The following is a 25024-nucleotide window of genomic DNA, read 5'->3' on the forward strand; positions in this document are numbered from 1 at the left end:
GTTCGAGCCCCGTGGCCGGCGAGGGCCTTTCTGTGCGGAGTTTGCATGTTCTCCCCGTGTCCGCGTGGGTTTCCTCCGGGTGCTCCGGTTTCCCCCACAGTCCAAAGACATGCAGGTTAAGTTAACTGGTGACTCTAAATTGACCGTAGGTGTGAATGTGAGTGTGAATGGTTGTCTGTGTCTGTGTGTCAGCCCTGTGATGACCTGGCGACTTGTCCAGGGTGTACCCCGCCTTTCGCCCATAGTCAGCTGGGATAGGCTCCAGCTTGCCTGCGACCCTGTAGAACAGGATAAAGCGGCTAGAGATAATGAGATTATATATATATATATATATATATATATAAAGTTCCTAGCAAACAGAGAACGGCTGCTATGGAGTCTATTTATATCACATTTCAGGATGCAGGTTATTTTCTATACTACTGTTTTAGCACCTACACACAAGTAATTTTTTTTTTTTTGGGGGGGGTTCACCCACGATTCAGGATGGTCATATGGTGAAGATGGAGATCACCCTGGATTTGTTTTTATGTATTTATCACTGATAAAATCTTGTAATCTGGCAATACAGGACAGGAAAGAATAATAATTCAGCAGAAACATGTTAATTTCAATGTATTTGAAGAAGCATTTAAAGGAGAACTGAAGGCAAATTTTTTTATTATCAAAATTCTATTCATCACATTTTATTAACTATCGGAATGCATTTTTGATAGCTACAGTATTTTGTCGCTGCTACAGCAAGTTATGAGTGTTTGAAATATGCTCTGTAATATATCAGTCCATATGTCAAAACAATGGCCGTAAACGAGATTCGTTGAGACCTGTGCGAGACATCGTAGGACGGAAGTAAAATGTACAGCGCAAATCAAAGTGACTGACATCTGCCAACGTTGTCAAAAGACGCGCACGCCCTCTTTCGAATGCTGACGTAATCAAGCCGGAAGTTTTGTTTGTTCTTGATAGCAATCAGGAAAGTTTGAAAAAAGTAGGCAGTAATCGTCATTTAAACTCGTTTTTGTGCAATACTTCGTTTGGAAAACAGTTTTCGAAATGGTGGCACTGACACCTGGCTGACACTTGACGTTTCGAAGTCTCGCACAAGTCTCGTGAAGATCGCGCGGATAAGCGACGCCTGCCGTGGACCAAACGAACTAAATTCAACACGGCTAAAAACCGAATAGGCCGATAAGTATAATATTTAATTGCAATTAGTCATCAAGATGAGTCACGATATAAGGTTACTAAAACCGAAAACGTACTTGAATAACATGTTAATTAAGAAATAAAGCAAGTTTAAAAATGACTTCAGTTCTCGTTTAAGCTCTGCCCGTTCGCCACAAGCACATCATACCATATATCAGTGAAAAACTTTTTTTTAATGAAAGATGTAAAACCTTGTCGACCATATAAAAAAAAGCTTATACGCTGTAAAACATTGAAGACTGAATTTGAGGAGAAAATGACTTAATACTCGTGAAATTATCTTGCTGCATGGACAGATATTTTTACTTGATAAGACATCTTAGAATAAGTTGGTTGCAATCTACAACTAGGTTTAATAATCTCAGAATTGTATTCTTCTAATAGGAAATACTCGATCGTTTCAACTATTTTCAAGCTATTTTCACTTGCTAAGCTAGCATTTTTCACAGTGTAAACCTTCAGGACCAACAGGTCACTGGTTCAATTCCCTGGACCAGCAGGACTGGCTGAAGTGCCCATGAGCAAGGCACCTAACCCCCAACTGCTCTGGCAAGAATGGTGGCGTACCTTGCGTCTGATTAGCCAAAGAAAAGCTGATGACATGATCATCAGTTCAGGTGGTGCCTGACCAAAAAGAGAAAGAAAAAAAAGAAAAAGAAAAAAAACCTCTCTGTAACGAGAGTGAAAACAAGCTGGGTATTTTTTATATAATTTTCATCAAAATATTTTTTCTGTATTTATAAGCAAATGTCTTAGTTTATAGATCGATAGATGGATATATCTTATAGATGGATGAATGGATATATACGTATAGATGGATAATGGATATATAATAGATATATCATCCCGAAGGAAATTAAGATGTCCTGCCTTCAAGAAATATTACATTCATTTAAATTCCTATATAAAAGGATATATATATATATATATATATAAACACCGCATGGTATTTATTGGTTTAACAGCAAAGAAATAATTCCTCAGCAAACTGTTTTGTTAAAATCTTTCTCTTGAGCATTTTCAAATAAAATAAAATCAAAAATTTAATTCTAATCACCAAAAGAGTATTTTTTAAAGGCGCATATATATATATATAATTTAGACAAAGCTCCATTTACTAAAATAAATATCCATTTTTTAACAAGTTCCAATAAAAAAAATACTAACACTATCAACATTTCACTGGCAAAGATTGATTACGATATCCATTGTTTAAAAAAAAAAAATTTCACCAGAAATGTTTTGCCTAAACTCTGAATAATTGTAAATATTCTATCATAATTATAAAAGTCCATCCCATCCACTTTTATTCGGAATACCTGTCCACATGCATATTCACTCACACAATTATGTAATCCAATGCGTAGAATGCGTCCAATGCACAGGTGCAGGTCAAGAGCTTCAGGAAATGTTTAATCAAACATCAGATATTTCCATGCAATGGTGAGAAGAACAAAAAAAAAAACATCCACTAAGAGTCAGTTCTGAGTTCGGAAACGCCTTATTGATGAGAGGTTGGGGAGAATGGTTACACTGGTCTGAGCTGACAGGAAGGCGCAAAAGACAAATAAGCACTCTTTACAAACACGGTGAGCAGAAAAGCACTGCAAAACACACAACATGCTGAACCTTGAGGAGGAGGCGGATGGATGGACGACGAGAACAGAAGAAGAAGAAGAAGATCATGATAGATGTCAGCCAAAAAAAAAAAAAATAGATTCTGATTCTAAAGTGATGGTAAAGTAGTCAACAGAACTGGACATCGTATGATCTTTTCCCAGTTTTCCAGTCTTCAACTCCCTAGTTTCTATTAAAGTTCCTCTTCAAGTGGCTGGTGAGTATGTATATCAGGATATATTCAAGTATATAGTATTCATATCTTTAAAAGTATGCCTTTTACTGATGACTGATTCATATATCTATATCAAGTCTGCTTTCTCGCTGAACGAAGTGCCGCTTTCCTGCTGAAAGTTTTCGCCTTTGAATTCATCCTCATAACAGAACCATGCGTAGGACCTTTTCACACTGCACCCAAGTGCTTACCGCTACCCCTACACGGACCATTAGCACTCACTAAAGTGCACTTTGTCTCATGGCCAGATTACAACACTTCACTTTACATCCTGCAGATTAAGTTACAGATATGGAAGAGCGCTGTTCAGAGATAAAGCTCGAACACAACTTCGAGTTTACACAGGATCCTGATTTGTGCTGAATCTCAGCTTGCATTGATATTTGATAAGTTGGAAAACTTCGAAGCAACTTCGACAGAGTTATTCATCACTCGCTGTTTGTACGTACTCTGCTGCGTTTTTTACTTCCTTGATACATATATATATTTAAACTGCAAATGCTTAATTTGAAAACAGACAAAAGAAACCAAAACAACTTGAAAGTACGATTAAAATATGTTCGTGAATTAAATTCGTGCTTGATAAGCGAGGAAGAGGAGGGAATTCTCAATCCTCAACCCGAAAAACTGTACCAGTCAGCACCGATGTAGACAGTGTAGACAACTGCTCCTCTTTCGAAAGGCAGTGTTTACTTTCACAAGTGTTTTATTTATCCTCAGCCGTCCCAAAAGCTCTCACATTGTGCACAGACATGTTGCCAAGTCCCAAAGCAATAAAGGAATAATCAAAATCTGCCCCCGTTTGCACTGCAGGGACCAATAAGTGGCACACTGAAGCATACAGATGACAGTGCTGTGGTGGTGACCTACTGCACAAACATCACCAAGCCCACAGAAGCTTCTGGAGAGAACGCACAAAGAGCTGTGACCTGAGAGCATCTCCTGCCAAGTTCACTCCTCTCTACAGCTCCCTACAGGGAAGAAAGTTGACGGAGTACAACGAGACTCAGACGTCAAACAGAAAATGAGCTGGAAAGTGTGAGCAGTGTAGGAAGCCTAGCATAACACAACAGTCATGAGATGTCAAAGATGCTAAGAAAGACAAACGGCGCAATCTAAAACTATGCGTGCGTATACAGTAACAATCAATCGGATTATTTACATTAGATTATATACAAAAGATCTTTGATATTTTCTGCAAAGCAGTGCATTCAATTTAAAAAAAAAATAATGAACTGAGAACTCAAAAAAGAAACTATATAAAAGGACCCACCAGTCACGAAACGGCGTCTTCGCTCAAACTTTTTGTTGTTATCACCCCTGATTGTCTTCCTGTCTTTCTTCCAGAGTCGTCTTCTCACGCATGCGCTCTCAGCCGCACTATTTCATTTAGAGCACACGCTAGAAAGTTCCTTTCTCCTCCTGAATGCAAATCATTTTTTAGGAGTTGAAAGCTGATGGGCGTGCAGGGAGCGAGGAGGGAGAGACAGAGAGACGGAGACAGTCAGGAGAGGGAAGCGAGAGATAATGGTTGAAGGCAGGCAACCAATGGGCCTGGAGCTGAGCAGAGGAGAGAGAGTGAAGGAGAGCGAGAGAAACAGAGGGAGGGAGGGAGGGAGGGAAAAAAAAGAGAAGGAATGGAATGGGGGCAGCACCAATGAGGCGGAGCGAGGGAAAGCGAGGATAGGGGCCGCCACGGCAGAAACGATGCCACGGGAGAGAGCAGCAGACAGAGAGGGATGGAGAGAGAGAGCGAGAGAGAGAGAGAGAGAGAGAAGGAGGAAGTGAAAGAGAAGAGAGCTATGTGAGTCATAGCAGTTGCTTTGCTGAAGAATCGAACATGTGCATGTGATGGAGGAGTGGAGCTTACCCTCAGCATCATGCCTCTCACATCCTCAGCCTGCAGCTCTCCACCCATACACACACGGAGACAAAGGAAGAGTGGTGAAATAGAGACTGGGGAAGAGCATCGAGTCCACAATCTCCTGCTATCTCGTGTGTGTGTGTGTGTAAGATAGCAGGAAAGTGAGAGATGGGGAGGTAGTATATAAGTGATTTCCCTTCTCTATGTTCTACACTGAAATTTGTCTCCCCTGCTTCTTCCTTCTCTCTCTCTCTCTCTCTCTCTCTGTGTATGAATGTATCTGTACATGTGACAGAGCTGCAGACTGTCTGCTCTCAGCTTCAGTGCCTCCCACAGGCCCTGTGGTCTCTGGAGCGGAGATGTGTGTGCTTTCTCGACCGTGTATGCGTGTATGCACATTTCTGCACCTCTGTATTTAACCTACTATCAGGGAATCTCCAATGCAGCCGACATGAAAGAGCGAGACTCGGGTGCTGTAGCTTCTCAACTCAAACCTGTGTGTAACCCATGGCTGAACACACAGAACAGCGGCACTGTGCTCAGCCTGCCACAGCTAATTAATGTCCTCCCTCACTCAGGGCTTTGAACTCCGCCAAAGTAGCGCCGCTGTGAAGTAGAGAGATAACGGGCTTAAGAAGCAGCCGGTCCACACTGCCAGGCCGTTTGCCTCCGCTACAGAAAACTGACGAGTCCCTAAACAAAGACGAGAGCAAATCTTCCCTCCACATACAACACGGCTCATTACGGTCCACGTCCCACAGTTTGGGTTGATGCCTGATGCTTTTCCAGTGCACATATGGAGGCATGAAAACAATGAGCTGCCAGTGCTGGTCGCTTCAACTTTGCTGGGTGGGGTGAAGCCCTGATTTCTCTCTAATGGCTCGTTTAAATGGTTTACCTTATGAGACCAATTACACAACAATGTCCAGGAATGATATGATTCAGGGCAATGCAACGTCCCATCAATGATTTTCACGAAATTAATTATAGGTCAGCTGATACACAACATTGTGACATTTCCCTCACAGAATGCGAACTAGGATTAAAATACGATCCATTCTCGTTAGAGAAGCAAATGGGTTCGAACTTCACAGCACCATTAGACTTTAAAATCTGGTGTAACAGAAGCTGGGTTTTTTATGTAACAAGCAATAAAATAAAAAGTAATAAAACTTAAAACCTTGGCATGTTTGAACAGCTTTATTGGTCTTTAAACAACAAAACTATACGTTCACAAGACCTACAAATCAAACAAAGCCATGGGGGAAAAAACAAAACAAAAAAGGAAGGTCCAAAAGGGTAGACGTGAACGGGACCGAGAGTCCCATTGCAAGACAGCTCTCTACTAAAACATTAAAAATCCTGAAGGACTTAGGCATAAGAAAAACACAAGTAAAATCTATTGTTGCCAATGGCAACCACAATGACGAGAGAGACTCCACGAGCAAAGCCTATCAGTATCAAAACATTAATTAACTGATCCTTGGACACATTACTAACAAAAAGCTTGAAAGACTTTAAACTAAGGAAATAACTAGGTGTAGCTAATTTGCATATGAGTTTCCAGACTTTTGCACGGCGATTGAAAAACAAGAACTGAAAAATACCGGTTTTACAAAAAGCTGTTTCTAAGTCCTTAATTTCACTCGACCAGGATCGTCGTGTATGACCATGACTTACATATCTTAAAAATCTAGAGCGGCGGCTACAATTATCGATACCTTAATGATCTTTTGGCCATTGTAAAAGTAGAAAAGTCTTTCAATACGTAAATTATGCAGGAATAATTACTCAAACTTCCACTGGAAAAAAATGAGTTGATTCCTGATTACTTAGCGTATCAGATCACGTGACACCATTCCAAAATTATCGACACCGTTCCACAATTATCGACACCCAGGTGATTATTTATTTAAAAAAAATATCAGTATGTGGTATTAAGTAAATAAAACATAGTTTTTATTTATTATAAAACATAGTTTTTCATAGACTTACACTACCGTTCAAAAGTTTGGGGTCACCCAGACAATTTTGTGTTTTCCATGAAAAGTCAGACTTTTATTTACCACCATAAGTTGTAAAATGAATAGAAAATATATTCAAGACATTTTTCTGGCCATTTTGAGCATTTAATCAACCCCACAAATGTGATGCTCCAGAAACTCAATCGGCTCAAAGGAAGGTCAGTTTTATAGCTTCTCTAAAGAGCTAAACTGTTTTCAGCTGTGCTAACATGATTGTACAAGGGTTTTCTAATCATCCATTAGCCTTCTGAGGCGGGCGGCACGGTGGTGTAGTGGTTAGCACTGCCGCCTCACAGCAAGAAGGTCCGGGTTCGAGCCCCGTGGCCGGCGAGGGCCTTTCTGTGTGGAGTTTGCATGTTCTCCCCGTGTCCGCTTGGGTTTCCTCCGGGTGCTCCGGTTTCCCCCACAGTCCAAAGACATGCAGGTTAGGTTAACTGGTGACTCTAAATTGACCGTAGGTGTGAATGTGAGTGTGAATGGTTGTCTGTGTCTATGTGTCAGCCCTGTGATGACCTGGCGACTTTCGCCCGTAGTCAGCTGGGATAGACTCCAGCTTGCCTGCGACCCTGTAGAACAGGATAAAGCGGCTACAGATAATGAGATGAGATGAGCCTTCTGAGGCAATGAGCAAACACATTGTACCATTAGAACACTGGAGTGATAGTTGCTGGAAATGGGCCTCTACAGTGGTGCTTGAAAGTTTGTGAACCCTTTAGAATTCTCTATATTTCTGCATAAATATGACCTAAAACATCATCAGATTTTCACACAAGTCCTAAAAGTAGATAAAGAGAACCCAGTTAAACAAATGAGACAAAAATATTATACTTGGTCATTTATTTATTGAGGAAAATGATCCAATATTACATATCTGTGAGTGGCAAAAGTATGTGAACCTCTAGGATTAGCAGTAAATTTGAAGGTGAAATTAGAGTCAGGTGTTTTCAATCAATGGGATGACAATCAGGTGTGAGTGGGCAGCCTGTTTTATTTAAAGAACAGGGATCTATCAAAGTCTGATCTTCACAACACATGTTTGTGGAAGTGTATCATGGCACGAACAAAGGAGATTTCTGAGGACCTCAGAAAAAGCATTGTTGATGCTCATCAGGCTGGAAAAGGTTACAAAACCATCTCTAAAGAGTTTGGACTCCACCAATCTACAGTCAGAGAGATTGTGTACAAATGGAGGAAATTCAAGACCATTGTTACCCTCCCCAGGAGTGGTCGACCAGCAAAGATCACTCCAAGAGCAAGGCGTGTAATAGTCGTCAAGGTCACAAAAGACCCCAGGGTAACTTCTAAGCAACTGAAGGCCTCTCTCACATTGGCTAATGTTAATGTTCATGAGGCCACCATCAGGAGAACACTGAACAGCAATGGTGTACATGGCAGGGTTGCAAGGAGAAAGCCACTGCTCTCAAAAAAGAACATTGCTGCTCATCTGCAGTTTGCAAAAGATCACGTGGACAAGCCAGAAGGTTATTGGAAAAATGTTTTGTGGACGGATGAGACCGAAATAGAACTTTTTTGTTTAGATGAGAAGTGTTATGTTTGGAGAAAGGAAAGCACTGCATTCTAGCATAAGAACCTTATCCCATCTGTGAAACATGATGGTGGCAGTATCATGGTTTGGGCCTGTTTTGCTGCATCTGAGCCAGGATGGCTTGCCATCATTGATGGAACAATGAATTCTGAATTATACCAGCGCATTCTAAAGGAAAATGTCAGGGCATCTGTCCATGAAGTGAATCTCAAGAGAAGGTGGGTCATGCAGCAAGACAACGACCCAAAGCACACAAGTTGTTCTACCAAAGAATGGTTAAAGAGGGATAAAGTTAATCTTTTGGAATGGCCAAGTCAAAGTCCTGACCTTAATCCAATCGAAATGTTGTGGAAGGACCTGAAGCGAACAGTTCATGTGAGGAAACCCACCAACATCCCAGAGTTGAAGCTGTTCTGTATGGAGGAACGGGCTAAAATTCCTCCAAGCCGGTGTGCAGGACTGATCAACAGTTACCACAAACGTTTAGCTGCAGTTATTGCTGCACAAGGGGGTCACACCAGATACTGAAAGCAAAGGTTCACATACTTTTGCCACTCACAGATATGTAATATTGGATCATTTTCCTCAATAAATAAATGACCAAGTATAATATTTTTGTCTCATTTGTGTAACTGGGTTCTCTTTATCAACTTTTAGGACTTGTGTGAAAATCTGATGATGTTTTAGGCCATGTTTATGCAGAAATATAGAAAATTCTAAAGGGTTCACAAACTTTCAAGCACCACTGTATACACCTATGTAGATATTGCACCAAAAACCAGACATTTGCAGCTAGAATAGTCATTTACCACATTAGCAATGTATAGAGTGGATTTCTGATTAGTTTAAAGTGATCTTCATTGAAAAGAACAGTGCTTTTCTTTCAAAAATAAGGACATTTCAAAGTGACCCCAAACTTTTGAACGGTAGTGTAGATTTAGTACAAAATATCTTTTATATAAATATATCGATGTCGGTGTTTATGTAAATGAGGAAGTAATTCTAATGTTTGTAAACAAATGAACTGATAATGTTTAACCCGCGTCAGAAAAACTTTTTGTTCCACTTTCGACCCACTTTCTAAGTATTTTCGTAGATCATGTTTTGTTAATAATTCGTTGTTGTTTGTATTAATTTCTAGTCTTGTAGTTTACCAATAAATATCAACAGGGAATCGACACTGTAACCACATGGAAATCCAGGTCAAAGGTCGCATGTCAGTCCTCGAACCAAAATATAAAATGTCTCCTGATATTGTAATATGTGGTAGATATTTACAACAAACTGCAAAAAATTACAATTTCTGAATGGAATAGAAAAATCTGAATATTTCAAGCATGTAATTTTTTATATGCTAGGAATTTAATTCTGGTCTAATTCTATTTATTGCAATCAGATTCCAAATACTCTATAAACATTCCATTCTGTTATGGATCAGAAAAAATTATTATAAATATAGCACAGCACTTTTATTTTTTTAAAGTATTTCATCTACTTCAACAATGTTACACAAAGATCGATCCATAACAGTTGTAAATGTCCCTTAATTCCACAGGGTGTCGATAATGGTGGACACCGGTGAAAGTGATCACTATTATCGACACCTCATGTGACTTCTCAAACGCGTGTTTAGATACAAAATAGCGGCTGTCAAATGAAAGAGTAAGAAACAAAGTAGGTTTCAACAAGGAGATCATGAAATATCGGTGAATTTGATCAGTAAAAACATGCCCATGATCTTTCCACCATGCTTACCTGCGATGATAACGTCCGGGTTTTCCTCAAATTGCTGATCATGTTGAAAAAATTCCATCTCAGGTAACGAGCTGTCATCAGATGACAAGATCAAAGGGCGAGGGAGGGTCTTTTGGTTGATTAATTAACCAATAATAACTGTTGTAACTGAAACTCACCTTTGCAAAATTGTTTTCATCTCATCTCATTATCTCTAGCCGCTTTATCCTGTTCTACAGGGTCGCAGGCAAGCTGGAGCCTATCCCAGCTGACTACGGGTGAAAGGCGGGGTACACCCTGGACAAGTCGCCAGGTCATCACAGAGCTGACACATAGACACAGACAACCATTCACACTCACATTCACACCTACGGTCAATTTAGAGTCACCAGTTAACCTAACCTGCATGTCTTTGGACTGTGGGGGAAACCTGAGCACCCGGAGGAAACCCACGCGGACACGGGGAGAACATGCAAACTCTGCACAGAAAGGCCCTCGCCGGCCACGGGGCTCGAACCCAGACCTTCTTGCTGTGAGGCGACAGCGCTAACCACTACACCACCGTGCCACCCCAAAATTGTTTTTTATTGGTAAATCTGAAAAGGTGTTGATAATTATGGACTGTCGATAACTGTAGCTCTAGTATCAATGTCAACATGTCTGTATGAAACCTTATAAAGAAAAACTTTACTTTGTGTTTAGAGGTAAGAGGTAAGAGGTCTGTTACTATATCACCTTATAAGCTTGTTTAATGTGAAACTGTAGATATCAGATTCAATACTTCGCCTTATTTTAAGTAATTTTAAGTAAGGTTTGTATTGCTACTTGCTGCATTGCTCAGTCGATTGTTTCATACAGAGAGCAGTTTTTATCCACCATCTTTGTTGTGTGCTGATTTATAAAGTAATGTGTTTTTGGTCAGGGCGGCACGGTGGTGTAGTGGTTAGCACTGTCACCTCACAGCAAGAAGGTCCGGGTTCGAGCCCAGCGGCTGGCGAGGGCCTTTCTGAGTGGAGTTCGCATGTTCTCCCCGTGTCTGTGTGGGTTTCCTCCAGGTGCTCTGGTTCCCTCCATGGTCCAAAGACATGCAGGTTAGGTTAACTGGTGACTCTAAATTGACCGTAGGTGTGAATGTGAGTGTGAATGGTTGTCTGTGTCTATGTGTCAGCCCTGTGATGACCTGGCGGCTTGTCCAGGGTGTACCCCGCCTCTCGCCCATAGTCAGCTGGGATAGGCTCCAGCTTGCCTGCGACCCTGTAGAACAGGATAAGTGGCTACAGATAATGGATGGATGGATGAAGGGTGTTTTTGGTCAACTTTTCAAAGAAAAAGACTTATGAAAAGCATTTATGGAAGGATGATATACAGCACCAATTAATATTTAATATAATTTGTTTGTTTATTTGTTTGTTCTTACCTTGCAGATATTTAGAGGGTTTTGGAAAGAAAGAAAAAAAAGAAATGCTGGCAAATCATCAATGCTCTTTTGCAGGCAGTGATCTTGTTGCCTCTACCAGGAGGTTAATTCTTCTCAATACATGAATCTTTCCTCACGATAGATAGGGCTCAGTCTCCAGGCTTGACCCCTGATTAAAAACTTCATTCTCATCTCATTATCTCTAGCCGCTTTATCCTTCTACAGGGTCGCAGGCAAGCTGGAGCCTATCCCAGCTGACTACGGGCGAAAGGCGGGGTACACCCTGGACAAGTCGCCAGGTCATCACAGGGCTGACACATAGACACAGACAACCATTCACACTCACATTCACACCTACGGTCAATTTAGAGTCACCAGTTAACCTAACCTGCATGTCTTTGGACTGTGGGGGAAACCGGAGCACCCGGAGGAAACCCACGCGGACACGGGGAGAACATGCAAATTCCACGCAGAAAGGCCCTCGCCGGCCACGGGGCTCGAACCTGGACCTTCTTGCTGTGAGGCGACAGCGCTAACCACTACACCACCATGCCGCCCTGATTAAAAACCCATGGTCTAAATTAAAAAAGGGACATCCATATGTGCACATGTTCTACTTGAAAGAGTCCAAAAGAGTCCCTTATAATTGGCTCAAACCTGTTCCGACATTACAGAAGTAGATATTCTGTCCAGGAGAGGTTTCATCAAACTGTAATTGGCAGGGGTAATACTTTTGTTTTGAAGAAAATAATACACATCTGCTGTAAATTTAAATAAATAAATCAATAAATGCACCAAAACCAAACTAACATCTCATACGTCGAGCCCAAGGTTCACTGCTATGATGTACTGCATGTCAGATGTTTATGCCAGAAAATTGAGGACACCCATGTGCATGGTGTGAGCTTAGAGAGCTGAAAGCTTGTGGTGCTGAAGACAGTTACACAAAAATGATAGAGGGCAGTAATGGGAAGAAAATAATAGTATTTAACCAAGGCAAGACCACTGTAGCAAATAAATATGATTAATGGAAAAACTTCAAGATCTCAGACAACAACGGCTGGAGCAGATGAGCAGACACATGGATGGGATTTCTTATGAAGTTGTGGAGTTACAGCCTAGAGCGTGCACTTAGTTTTAAGCATCTCGTACACACCCAACAGTCACTTTAATAGGAGGAATATCTGTACACCTGTTAATTCATGCTGCCACTGACCTGGCAGCAGGTTGGTGGATGGTTGCAGATGGCATGTTTCAGAAGGAAGCCGATGGCGGCTGCTTCCCGACATCTTCTCTGAAGAGAGGTCATCCACATGAGTGAGCTGGGTACTGCGGGGCAACTTGGGTTTCCACCGGTCGTAGTGCTGCGGCACTCCATTGGATCACTGGAGGCCAGAGTCCAGAGAGTAGCTGGGTTACTGTGAGCATAGCTGCCTATGCTACTATACTTGTGAAAAAGTACGCAAGTCCAAGACGTGCCAAATGGTCACTCCTCCAGTCATGGTTGGCAACGACTGTTAATTCATGCAGTTATCATATTAGCCAATGACGTGCCAGCAGTCAAGTCAAAGTCAAAGCCCCTCTCACGCCAGAATCTGGTTTTCCCAGGTGGTCTCCTGTCCCAGTACTAACCAACTCTTTAAAGACGTATGGGTGCAGTGCAGATCTCCGTTTCCATTAGCCTGGGCCCGCCCATCCTAAGCGTGACGCAACACGAGGGCCTGTTGCGAGCTTAGTCTGGCCAGGCAAGCTATCTACAGCTCTTCCAAGCTCCCGAAAAATCGGGAACCAATCAACTTTGAGCATCTCCAACGGCCCTGGGTAGAGGCGTGTTCAAGGCACTGACGTAGTAGAACTGCGACCAGAAGCCATAGATTGTTTACAGAATCTATGCCGGAAGTGCTTCATTCACGCTTCCGCATCTATTACGCATAGATGCTGGATGGAAAGCATTCAACGGGAAGTTCTCACTGAAAACGGAGCAAAGAGCAGCCCTGGAGGTATTTATTGAAAGGAAGGACGTTTTCGCCTTGCTCCCGACCGGCTTCGGTAAGAGTTTAATCTACCAGTTAGCCCCGTCGCATCACATACGTCAGAGGAAAGAGTGATGTGATTGGTTTAAGCTTCGTCACAGCCTTTTCTGGCTTCGACCAGTAGCAAACTGAGGCATTTCAGGGAGGCGGGTCAACCACGGGCTCTGGGAAACGGTTGGGCTTAATATCTTGGCCAGACCAATAGCTCGTAGAGCTTTGTCGCGTTAGCCAGACTACGTTTCCATAGCCCTCGGCCTCTTGCCTAGACAGCTAGGGTTACAGTGGGGGGTAGTCCTCTGGTAACCGCGAGAGTTTGACTCCCTACTTGCATCTGTTTTGCAGCATACCTCGCCAGACAGTAGTAGGTACAATTTTTATAACAGTCTTTGGTATGACCTGACTATGAGTAGAACTCGCGATCTCCTGATCGACAGGCGGACACGCTAACCACTACCAACTCGCGGTATGTGGCAGCAGTGCACTGCATAAATTCATGCAGATAGAGGTCAAGAGCTTCAGTTAATGTTCATATCAAATGCCAGAATGGGGAAAGCATGTGATCTCAGTGATTGTGATCTTGATATGATAGTTTTTCAGAAACTGCATCTCTCCAGGGATTTTCACTCACAACAAAATAGTGCAAAAAACATCCAGTGAACAACAGTTCTGTGGGTGTAAATGTTTGAGGCAGGGATCACACTAACCACTGGTAGTACCAACAGACGCAGCAGATTTTCTTTTCTTTGCTATGCTTCGGCAGTGGAGCGGTTGGCACTATTAGTGTTACACTAGTGATGTAGGAGCAGAGCGTTGGTTCAAGTTGAACTTGATTCAACTTTATGAGTGTAATGCAGTGCTCATCAATTTCAATTTAGTGTGTTCTAGGTGCATTTCAGGCGTTTTGACCAATCGATGCGGTAAGATTCTTATCAGGGTGGGACATCTGAAATGACGAGAGGAATTTTTCCTGGAAGCAGAGTCTCATGGACCCAAACTGAATGAACCTCTCTCTCTTTCTCTCTCTCTCTCAACTGGTGTCCATTTCTCAAGTCTTTTTTTCATTGCTGTACAGAATGTGAGTGTTTCGCATTACTCAGGAACAAGATAGAACTTTGTTTGGAATTCATAGAATTATTATAGTCTAAGTGTTGTGTTACATTTTTTCAATATGCCTTATTGATAAGAAAGGTCAGAGGAGAATGGCTAGACTGGTATGAGCTGTCAGGAAGGCTACGGTAACTCAAATAATTACTCTTTACAGCCATGGTGAGCAGAAAGGTATCTTAAAATTCACAACATACTACATCAGGTTCCATTCATGTCAGCCAAGAACGGGTATCTGTGGCTAAAGTGGGCACAGACTCACTATAGCAAGGCTGGAAAAAGGCCAAACAATGTGGGGGGTTTTCACCCCCCAGTCTTAAAAATATACTCTGCAACTATGCCCACATAATCACTAAACACTAGTGGAGGGAAAATAACAAACAGAGAAATGCCAGCACTGTGTGCATGGTCTGTGAATAGTCTGTCCGCTACATCATTGAGTTCATAACAGGCCTCAGATCTGTGTGCAGAACTGTTTTTTTTTTTTAATCCTGCTGTTCTTTTTTTTTTTTTTAATGGTTTTTGTTTGTACCTGCCTGTGGCATTTTCTAATTAATTTATCTGGTTCTGTTTCCCCAAAATAAAACGAGCTATTTGTCTAATTTAAACTACCATGACCCTGACGAGGCAGTTACTAAGGATGAATAAACGGTCATTGTAAATGCATGATAATGGATGTGTTTTAATTTGAAATTTATATCTGACTCATTGCTCACACCTGCATGAAAGTAAAAGTCTCTCGTCTCAACCAGATGCTAAGCTTCCGAAAAAAATACAATCATGCACATCCTGTTTGTATTTCTCTCCATTTAGAACACATTATCTGTTCATTCTGAAATATGTATTCACTATATCCATCCATCCATCCATCCATCCATCCATCCATTATCCATAACCATTGTACAGGGTCGCAGGCAAGCTGGAGTCTATCCCAGCTGATTATGGGCGAGAGGTGGGGTACACCCTGGACAAGTCGCCAGATCATCACAGGGCTGATATATAGAGACAGACAACCATTCACACCTACGGTCAATTTAGAGCCACCAACTAGCCTAACCTGAATGTCTTTGGACTGTGGGGGAAACCGGAGCACCTGGAGGAAACCCACGCAGACACGGGGAGAACATGCAAACTCCACACAGAAAGACCCCTACCAGCTGTGAGGTTCGAACCCAGAACCTTGCTGCTGTGAGGCAACAGTGGGCAGCATGAGGAGCAGCCATGGCCTGAAGGTTAGAGAAGCAGCTTCTCGAGGACTGATTCCCAGGACCAGCAGGAAAATGTGAGGGGAGTTGAGTGAGTGAAAAGCACTTTCCCCTCCCTCTGTATCATCGCTGAAGTGCCCTTGAGCAAGGCACCTAACCCCAACTGCTCCCTGGGCGCTGTAGCATAGCTGCCTTCTGCTCTGGGTATGCGTGTGTGCTCATTGCTCACTTGTGCGTGTTCACTGCTTCAGATGGGTTCAATGCAGAGGAGGAATTTCACTGTGCTTGAGTGTATGTGTGACCAATAAAGGTTTCTCTTGTTCTTCTTCTTCTTCTTCTTCTTCTTCTTCTCAGCACTAACCACTGCACCACCATGCCGCCATATAATCACATCCAGTGCAGGTACACCTAGAACGACAAACATGCATACATTCACAGACTGTCAGACAGGAAGCCACCAAAAATAAACATTCATGTTAATGCTGCTCATGTACCTCTCCCTGGCATATGACCTTCTGTTAAATAGATAAAGAATGTGCTTATCAGTCATGCAAATGAGGCTGAATTCATTTTGCACAACAGATGGTCTCATAGATAATGATGATGGAGGAGAGAAAATTAAATGTCTCTTGCATGGTGGTCATGGCAACCGAGCTCAGAGTAATATCAATAATAGGCGCGGTGCATAATAAGGTTGTCAGTCCTGTGAATCAATGTCTCGAGCTAAAACAGATTCGGGGAGGCCTCAGAAGTTTACGCATCTTACACTGGCAATGATACACTTCTTCTTTTCTTTTCTTTTTTTTTCTTCCTTCCACTTACCCCACTCTGACATTAACCCAACTAATTATACTACAGCTAATTATTCTGGAAATGATTTCTTTTACCTGATAATATATGGTAAGACAATAATGGGTGAGAACATAATCACTGTAGTTTATAGTCGTTAAAATAAGTGCGGAGTCTACTATTATGCAGTGTAATAGTATTAAATTCGTATCATACAAGTGTGCAATTCTTGTTGAGATCTCATCTCACAGTCATTTCATAACAGCTGTAAACACTGTATATTGTATAGCAGTGCATGGTCATTTTGTAACTACTTTCTATTTTGTATTCTCAAACAGGGACGAGAAGCTACAACTGGGTTTTCTCTCAGTAATTTGTGAAGAGTTATACTGATAAGACAGAACAATCTTTGGTAACACTTTATTTGGATAATCCACTGGAGACACAGAGTCTACAGACCATCTATAGACTGTCAACATCACGTCATCTCCAACTAGTTATGTCAACATCCATCCATCCATCCATCCATCCATCCATCCATCCATCCATCCATCCATCCATTATCCGTAACCACTTATCCTGTGCAGGGTTGTGGGTGAGAGGTGGGGTATACCCTGGACAAGTCACCAGACCATCGCAGGGCTGGCACATAGAGACAAACAACCATTCACCTTCACACCTACGGTCAATTTAGAGCCACCAATCAGCCTAACGTGCATGTCTTTGGACTGTAGGGGAAACTGGAGCATCCGAACGAAACCCACACAGACACGGGGAGAACATGCAAACTCCACAAAGAAAGACCCCCGTTGGCCACTGGGCACGAACCCAGAACCTTCTTGCTGTGAGGCGACAGTGCTAACCACTACACCACCGTGCCGCCAAGCTCCAAGATGTTAAAACTAATTGATGTATAACGTCTCTTATAGCATCTTTTTTTTTTTTAAGCATTGGATAACGGTAAGATCTGAAACACGAGTGGCGTAAACTGGAAGGCCGTACGATATTTTCGGGAGAACTATCACATTAAAAAGATGATCTACTTCATCTTGCATGTAACCTTCTTTGCGCAGACTTCTAATTACAAATAGGTAACTTCATACAGCTTTTCCTGAACATGAATACTAAATTTACATTTATTCTGGAAAGTTGCTCCTAAAATAGACACACTATGATACTGCCTGATATTATACAACATCAAAAAGTCAATAACGTTACCTTTCTTGCATAGAACTAATTCCCTACACTTTGTGGTATTAACTGCAATGTCTGGATGATTTTAAGAAAGGTTAATTTAAAAAAAAAATAGTTTTCCATTTTCATTGAATAATAACAAAAAGCAGAGATATGCTGCCCTGTGCACAGCATGTGTTCTGTGTAAGCTATATCAAAAATTTATATACGCTCGCTTAGATTATTAATTCAGAGGTGCTGAAACTTCCAAAATGTCTCTTATCTTGCCAAGGCTGAGGTCACTTAACTTCCTGTTAGTGATCATGATTGACTACATCTGGTAGCTTCTCTGTGCCTTCATAAAAAGGGTTTGTTTACAGCACTCACTGGATTGACCAACACAGAGTAAAATGGGAAAGTCCAAGGAGCTCAGTGCAGATCTGAGAGAGGATCGCAGATACAGTATACACAACTCCAGAATGTCTCTTGGAGCCATTTCTGGCCAACTGCAAATTCCAAGATCAGTTCAAACAATTGTATCTAAGTTAGTGTAAGGTGTAGTCACTTTGCCAAGCCACTTTGCTTCAAGAAAACCCAAACTGTCACCCTCAGCTGAAAGGAAATTGGTTTGGATGGTCAGGAACAACCTGGGAACCACCATGGCACAGCCCTGCCATGAACTGGAAGCTGATGGATCACTGTCTACAGTTCAGATCACCATGGACTAAGAGGCTGCTATCCAAGAAATAACCCCCTGCTCCAGAATTGACACCTTCAAGCTTAACTAAAGTTTGAAGCTGACCACACGGACAAAGAAAAAGCCTTCTGGAGGAAAGCTGTATGGTCAGATGAGACAAAGATTGAGTTGTTTGGCTACAATGACCACCATGTACAGAGGAACACTGTACCAGCTGGTGGTTGTGGTAGGATCATCATGCTCTGGGGCTGTTTTGTTGCCAGTGGAACTGGTTCATTGCACAAAGTGGATGGAATAATGAAGAAGGAGGACTACCTCAGAATTCTTCAGCATAAACTATCAGAAACTTGAACACGACTTGGGACTTACAACAGGACAATGAACCCAAACACACATCAGAGCTGGTTGTGGAGGATAAAGCAAGCTAACATTAAACTTAAAACAAGTCCTGACTTCAACCCTATTAAAAATATATGGACCGTGCTTAGAAGTCAAGCCCATGCCAAGAAAAAAAAATTGAATTAAACTCTACCAATTCTACCATGAAGAGTCATGAAATATCCAAACAGAATGCTGCCAGAAGCTTGTTCATGGCAAACAAAAATGTTTGGTCGAGGTGAATCTTGCAAAGAGACATTTTACCCAAATATTAGGTGTGCTGTATGCATATTTTTGACCCTGTGTTGATTTCAGAAAACCCAAAGAAAATTTTCTACTGTAGCAGTGGCTCTAAAAAATTAAATATTTTCTTGTGAATTTTGAGTCAGTTTATACACAAATATGGTTTGATTTTGGAGCTCAGTAAGACAATGGAAACAATGGAAAAGTCAGGATCCTGGAGCAAACCATTGAGATTAGATGAATAAGAAATAAGAAAAGAATTATATGGCTTCTCATATCTGTATTTGTGTTTCTTTCAAAGACATTATCTGTTCATTCTGAGTAATATATTCGTATTCGGTTACTGGACCATTTACAGAAATAACCAAAGTTTAATTTGATATGATGCTACAAGGTAACCAAGACCAAATCACGATCTCAATAACAGATACCGAATCTCAGCCTGAATGCAACCAAAGCCTTATCACTAGACTTTAACAACACACGTGTAGCACACAGGACTGATAATGAGAAGTCCGCCCTCCTGCACCCTTTGCATGTGCCACCCCGAGGCCAACTTCCTGCAAGAAGAATCAACGCTCTGCTGATCAGGCTGATTGAGCTGAGGACGCTACACATGTGCCTGTCTAGGATTCTGGAGAGCAGACCAGCAGTGTTCCTTCCATCCGTCTGCCATCAGGCTTGGCTCAGTATCGCTTCACTAATAAAGTCTGGCTCTGGGAGCTGAGAAAAACATAGGAAGGGAGGTGGAGGCAAAAAAAAAAGCAAGACTTGATGGAGGAAGGGAGGCTGCGATGGTTTAATGGACTGTGTGGAGAACTGGAGAGGCTGTACAGGGAAAATAGCTGCTGAAAGAATAGGACTGTGAATAGACAGGAAACTGGTACAGCACGAAATGGAGAGGAGGCCAAAGGTTATATAGAGAGAGAGTGATTAAAATAAGGAAATACACAAAAAAACAAGCTGAGGTGGAAAAAAAGTGAGCTTTCAGAGAAAACTGGAAAGACAGACAGAAGGAAGAGACACGGGAAGACAAGGGAATCGTCACAGAAGTAAAGAAAAGAAGAGCGATGGTGGTCTCTCTGGCCTCCTTCTTCCCAGCTCTTCATTCCAAATCTGGTAATTACATTTACATACGCGGCTCACGAGTGAGTGAGAAATGCTGCTGATATACGAAGCCGAAGCGATACGCAGAACTCCACGTGTGAGAACTCACAAGCTCCCAGATGGGCTGGCTATGAAGGCTGCTGTGTCCTACTTTAACCACTGTAAATAATACATTCCCTCTCCAGCTAGAGGAGGAATAAAGAGATGGAGAGATACCCACAGAGCATCGCAGCCTCATGTTTCCCTCTGAGCCGACTCAGTGGGGAGGATGAGCTGAAATTCTGCATCGCGCGTTGAGTCTATAGGTGGAGAAAGAGCATATGTTATTACTGATGTGTTTCAGGTCTGAAGATGGTTAGATGCTGGGTGTTGTGTGTTACAGTAGCCGCAGTAACCGGCGACGTAGCGGTGTGTTTATTTTCTGCAAATCAGAAGTGTGGGTTTATTCAGCTTGTTTCATTACCCAGCAATTAACCTTCATCTCCTCTGCAAATGAAGAGTGCACTGAGCAGAAGCTTTCTTTCTTTCTATCTTTCATTCTTCTCCCCATTGTTTTTTTTTCCAGATCCTTCCTTCCTTCATTCTTTCATTCTTTCATCTTTCTCTTGTCTCATGTTCTTTTTTCAAAAACCTTTCTTTCTTTCTTTTCCCCACTGTTTTTCAGTTCCTTCCTTCCTTCCTTCCTTCCTTTTTCCTTCCCAGTGTTTTTTTCAGATCCTTCCTTCCCTCCTCCCTTCTTTCTTTCTTTCTTTCTTTCTTTCTTTCTTTCTTTCATCTTTCTTTTGTCTCACAGTCCTTTTTAATAAACTTTCTTTCTTTCTCCCTACTATTTTTCAATTCCTTCCTTTTTCTTCCCCATTGTTTTTTTCAGATCCTTCCTTCCTTCCTTCCTTCCTTCCTTCCATCTTTCTTTTGTCTCACAGTCCTTTTTATAACCTCTCTCTTTCTTCTCCCCATTGTTTTTTTCAGATCCTTCTTTCCTTCCTTTTTCCTCCCCACTGTTTTTTCAGATCCTTCCTTCCTTCCTTCCTTCCTTCCTTCCTTCCTTTCATCTTTCTTTTGTCTCACAGTCCTTTTTAATAACCTTTCTTTCTTCCTCCCATTGTTTTTTTCAGATCCTTCCTTCCTTCCTTCCTTCATCTTTCTTTTTGTCTCACAGTCCTTTATAATATTCTTTCTTTCTTTCTCCCCACTGTTTTTCAGTTCCTTCCTTTCTTTTTCCTCCCCACTGTTTTTTTCAGATCCTTCCTTCCTTCCTTCCTTCCTTCCTTCCTTCCTTCCTTCCTTCCTTCCTCTTTCTTTGGTCTCACAGTCCTTTTTAATAACCTTTCTTTCTTTCTTTCTTTCTTTCTTTCTTTCTTTCTTTCTTTCTTTCTTTCTTTCTTTCTTCTCCCCAGTTTTTCAGTTCCTTCCTTCCTTCCTTCTTCTTCCCCATTGTTTTTTTCAGACCTTTCCTTCCTTCTTCCTCCCTGTTGTTTTTTTCAGATAATTCATTCATTCATTCATTCATTCATTCATCTTTCTTTGGTCTCACAGTCCTTTTTAATAACCTTCCTTTCTTTCTTCTCCCCAGTTTTTCAGTTCCTTCCTTCCTTCCCTCTTCTTCCCCATTGTTTTTTCAGACCTTTCCCTCCTTCTTCCTCCCCATTGTTTTTTTCAGATACTTACTTCCTTCCTTCCTTCCTTCCTTCCTTCATCTTTCTTTTGTCTCACAGTCCTTTTTAATAACCTTCCTTTCTTTCACATTGTTTGCTTATTTTTCTACATTATATTCTCATCTCGGGCGGCACGGTGGTGTAGTGGTTAGCGCTGTCGCCTCACAGCAAGAAGGTCCTGGGTTCGAGCCCTGGGGCCGGCGAGGGCCTTTCTGTGTGGAGTTTGCATGTTCTCCCCGTGTCCGCGTGGGTTTCCTCCGGGTGCTCCGGTTTCCCCCACAGTCCAAAGACATGCAGGTTAGGTTAACTGGTGACTCTAAATTGACCGTAGGTGTGAATGTGAGTGTGAATGGTTGTCTGTGTCTATGTGTCAGCCCTGTGATGACCTGGCGACTTGTCCAGGGTGTACCCCGCCTTTCGCCCGTAGTCAGCTGGGATGGGCTCCAGCTTGCCTGCGACCCTGTAGAAGGATAAAGCGGCTTGAGATAATGAGATGAGATGAGATGAGATATTCTCATCTCCTTACTCACTGCTTCTATACCCAACTGCCATCTCTCTCTCTCTCCCCATCTCTCTCTCTCTCTCTCCCCGTCTCTCTCTCTCCCCGTCTCTCTCTCTCCCCCATCTCTCTCTCTCCCCGTCTCTCTCCCGGTGTTAACAGTGGCTTTCTGTTAGCCAGGCAGCTCCAGCGGTGTGTGCTGAGCCAAAGCGGAGCAGCTAATGACGTCTGCACTGCCTCCCAGCCCATTGGCCAGAGAATGGGATCAGTGTGAGGGCTGAGAGAATGTGTGTCGTTGAAGATACCACTGGGAGTGAGAAGGACACACACACACACACACACACACACACACACACACAACATGGCTGCATGATGCTACTTTCTACTGAATAACAGCACCTCTAAGATACTGTACACTGCAGTGTGTATGAGCTTGTGTGTGGGGGGGGATTAGTGTGTGCATGATGTAACACGTGTGTGTGTGTGTGTGTGTGTGTGTGTGTGTGTGTGTGTGTGTGTGTGTGTGTGTGTGTGTGTCAGGACTGCACAGGCAATTTTTTTTTGTATGTATGTATGTATGTGTGTAAGTCCTACTGTCTGTAAGCCCAAGCACGCAAGCAGAAATGAGATAATCTGTAATCATGCCAATTCTGCTGCATATCCCAGATGTCCCACACAAGAAGGCATCTGTGGTGACACAAGGAAAAGAGAGAACCAGACAGTCTTTCACATTTCTTTTCATCACATACAACAGGCTATTCAGTTTGCTCGAACACTTATGGCAGTTTTAACGCCGAGGATATGGGCTACATAAACGCAAACCGATTCTCAGTTTATGAAGTGAAGTGCCATACAAAATAACACTTTTTTTAAGCATTTTAAATAAATAAATAAATATTCTCTCTCTCTCTCTCTCTCTCTCTCTCTCTGTAGCTGATTGTAGTTCATTTACAGCAGATCTCAGCAGTATTAACCTTTTGTTTTTAAACACAAAAGTTTACTGTTAATACAGAAGAAAATCCATTAAATTATACTCCATTGACCATTTTTAACAGAACTATAATGTAATCCTAAAATATAGCACTTTATGTCCAGCTTCGTGGTGCCAAAGGAGGTAGGTTACTCGAAGGGGCAACATATAACTTCTGATGTAATCTAAAACCTGATTGGATGAAAATAATTTATGGGGATCCAAACTATCCCAAGCCTCCCCGCTCTCCCTGATTGTATTTTTTCATTAAGAGTACAAAACTGTAAATTTTAGTGACAGTAAACATAATGGCATCCCTGATGCCAGGCGGATTTTTGTTCATATATATATGATATTACACAATGGCGCGAAGATATGAAGTTGGTCATCGACTGGTGACTGTATATTTCACAAGTCAGCAAAACAAACGAGCAATACATTTTTCAACTTCATAGCTTCACATGACCATATAATGCTCTTTATATTATATGGACACATCTACAAAAAATATGCAAGAGAATCAAAATAATTTTAATTTTGAACCAGTTCGCCATTTTGACAATGCAGCAGGAAAACACTGGGAGTGACGTCACCAGATCACCGGCGTGAAATATCAGGAATTATTATATATACGGGCCACTTTTTCAATGGAATAAAAACATGCATTCTGTTCCCTTCGAGTGGGTGTATTGATGGCATGTAATATTGTTATCATATCACTTATTCTCCATGCATTACGCCACTCTCGCCAATGGTGAATGAGCATGCAATATTGTTATAATATTGCACATTATCAAGACAACATGACGTCACACATCAGAACTTATGTGAAGATCCAATGACAAAACTTTTCTGCTGCGCATGCGCACAAGCATTTCTTTATCGGCCGGGAAACTGGCGAAATACGCCACACATATTTCTCCATGTTCTCTTTGTCTTTCCGCAAGGCTAAAGTCTGATTTTTTTTCATATGTGTGTGTGTGTGTGTGTGTGTGTGTGCATATGAACATAAGTGTGGCGTATTTCCCAGTAAAACACTCAAATTTGTGTATGTACTGTAAGATATTGCAGGAAAATCCAGGTTTGATGCAGTAGTATGTTTAATGTTTAACAGTATATTGTATAATACATAATTTAAAAAATATTTTTTGTCTCTTATGCATGTATTATCTTCCACTCACTATGTGGAGAAGAACAAGACTGTACATCTACAGCATTTGTATTTGTAAGTGTGCACATTCTTTGTTAAGAACTTATACAAGTTGTCTTAAACATTGCACAAAACACTATAATGTCTCATGCCATATAAATACTCTAAATTCAATATAGTTGCATGCATAATACTTTGTAAAGCATCAATCTTCATCAATAATGTCAGGTTACCAGAGGTGGACAAAGTATCCAAGTTCATTACTTAAGTCAAAGTACAGATCCCACTGGTCAAATGTTACTCCGATACAAGTGCAAGTTCTCCAGTCAAATTTTTACTTAAGTTAAAGTACTTGCTTTTAAAAATACTTAAGTATTA

General features: G+C 41.6%; 1 protein-coding gene across 1 annotated transcript in view; it reads right to left on the reverse strand.

The window, feature by feature from the left end:
* The window catches only part of myt1lb (myelin transcription factor 1-like, b), a 314795-nt gene extending 310285 nt beyond the window's left edge, over positions 1-4510 (reverse strand). The window contains exon 1 of the mRNA XM_060934686.1: positions 4332-4510. The gene's annotated coding sequence lies outside the window, so the exon portion shown is untranslated. The remainder of the gene's footprint in view (positions 1-4331) is intronic.
* Between the last annotated feature and the right edge of the window lie 20514 nt (positions 4511-25024).

The sequence above is a fragment of the Neoarius graeffei genome, chromosome 11 (genome assembly GCF_027579695.1).
Source record: "Neoarius graeffei isolate fNeoGra1 chromosome 11, fNeoGra1.pri, whole genome shotgun sequence".
In the NCBI taxonomy this organism is placed as follows: domain Eukaryota; kingdom Metazoa; phylum Chordata; class Actinopteri; order Siluriformes; family Ariidae; genus Neoarius; species Neoarius graeffei.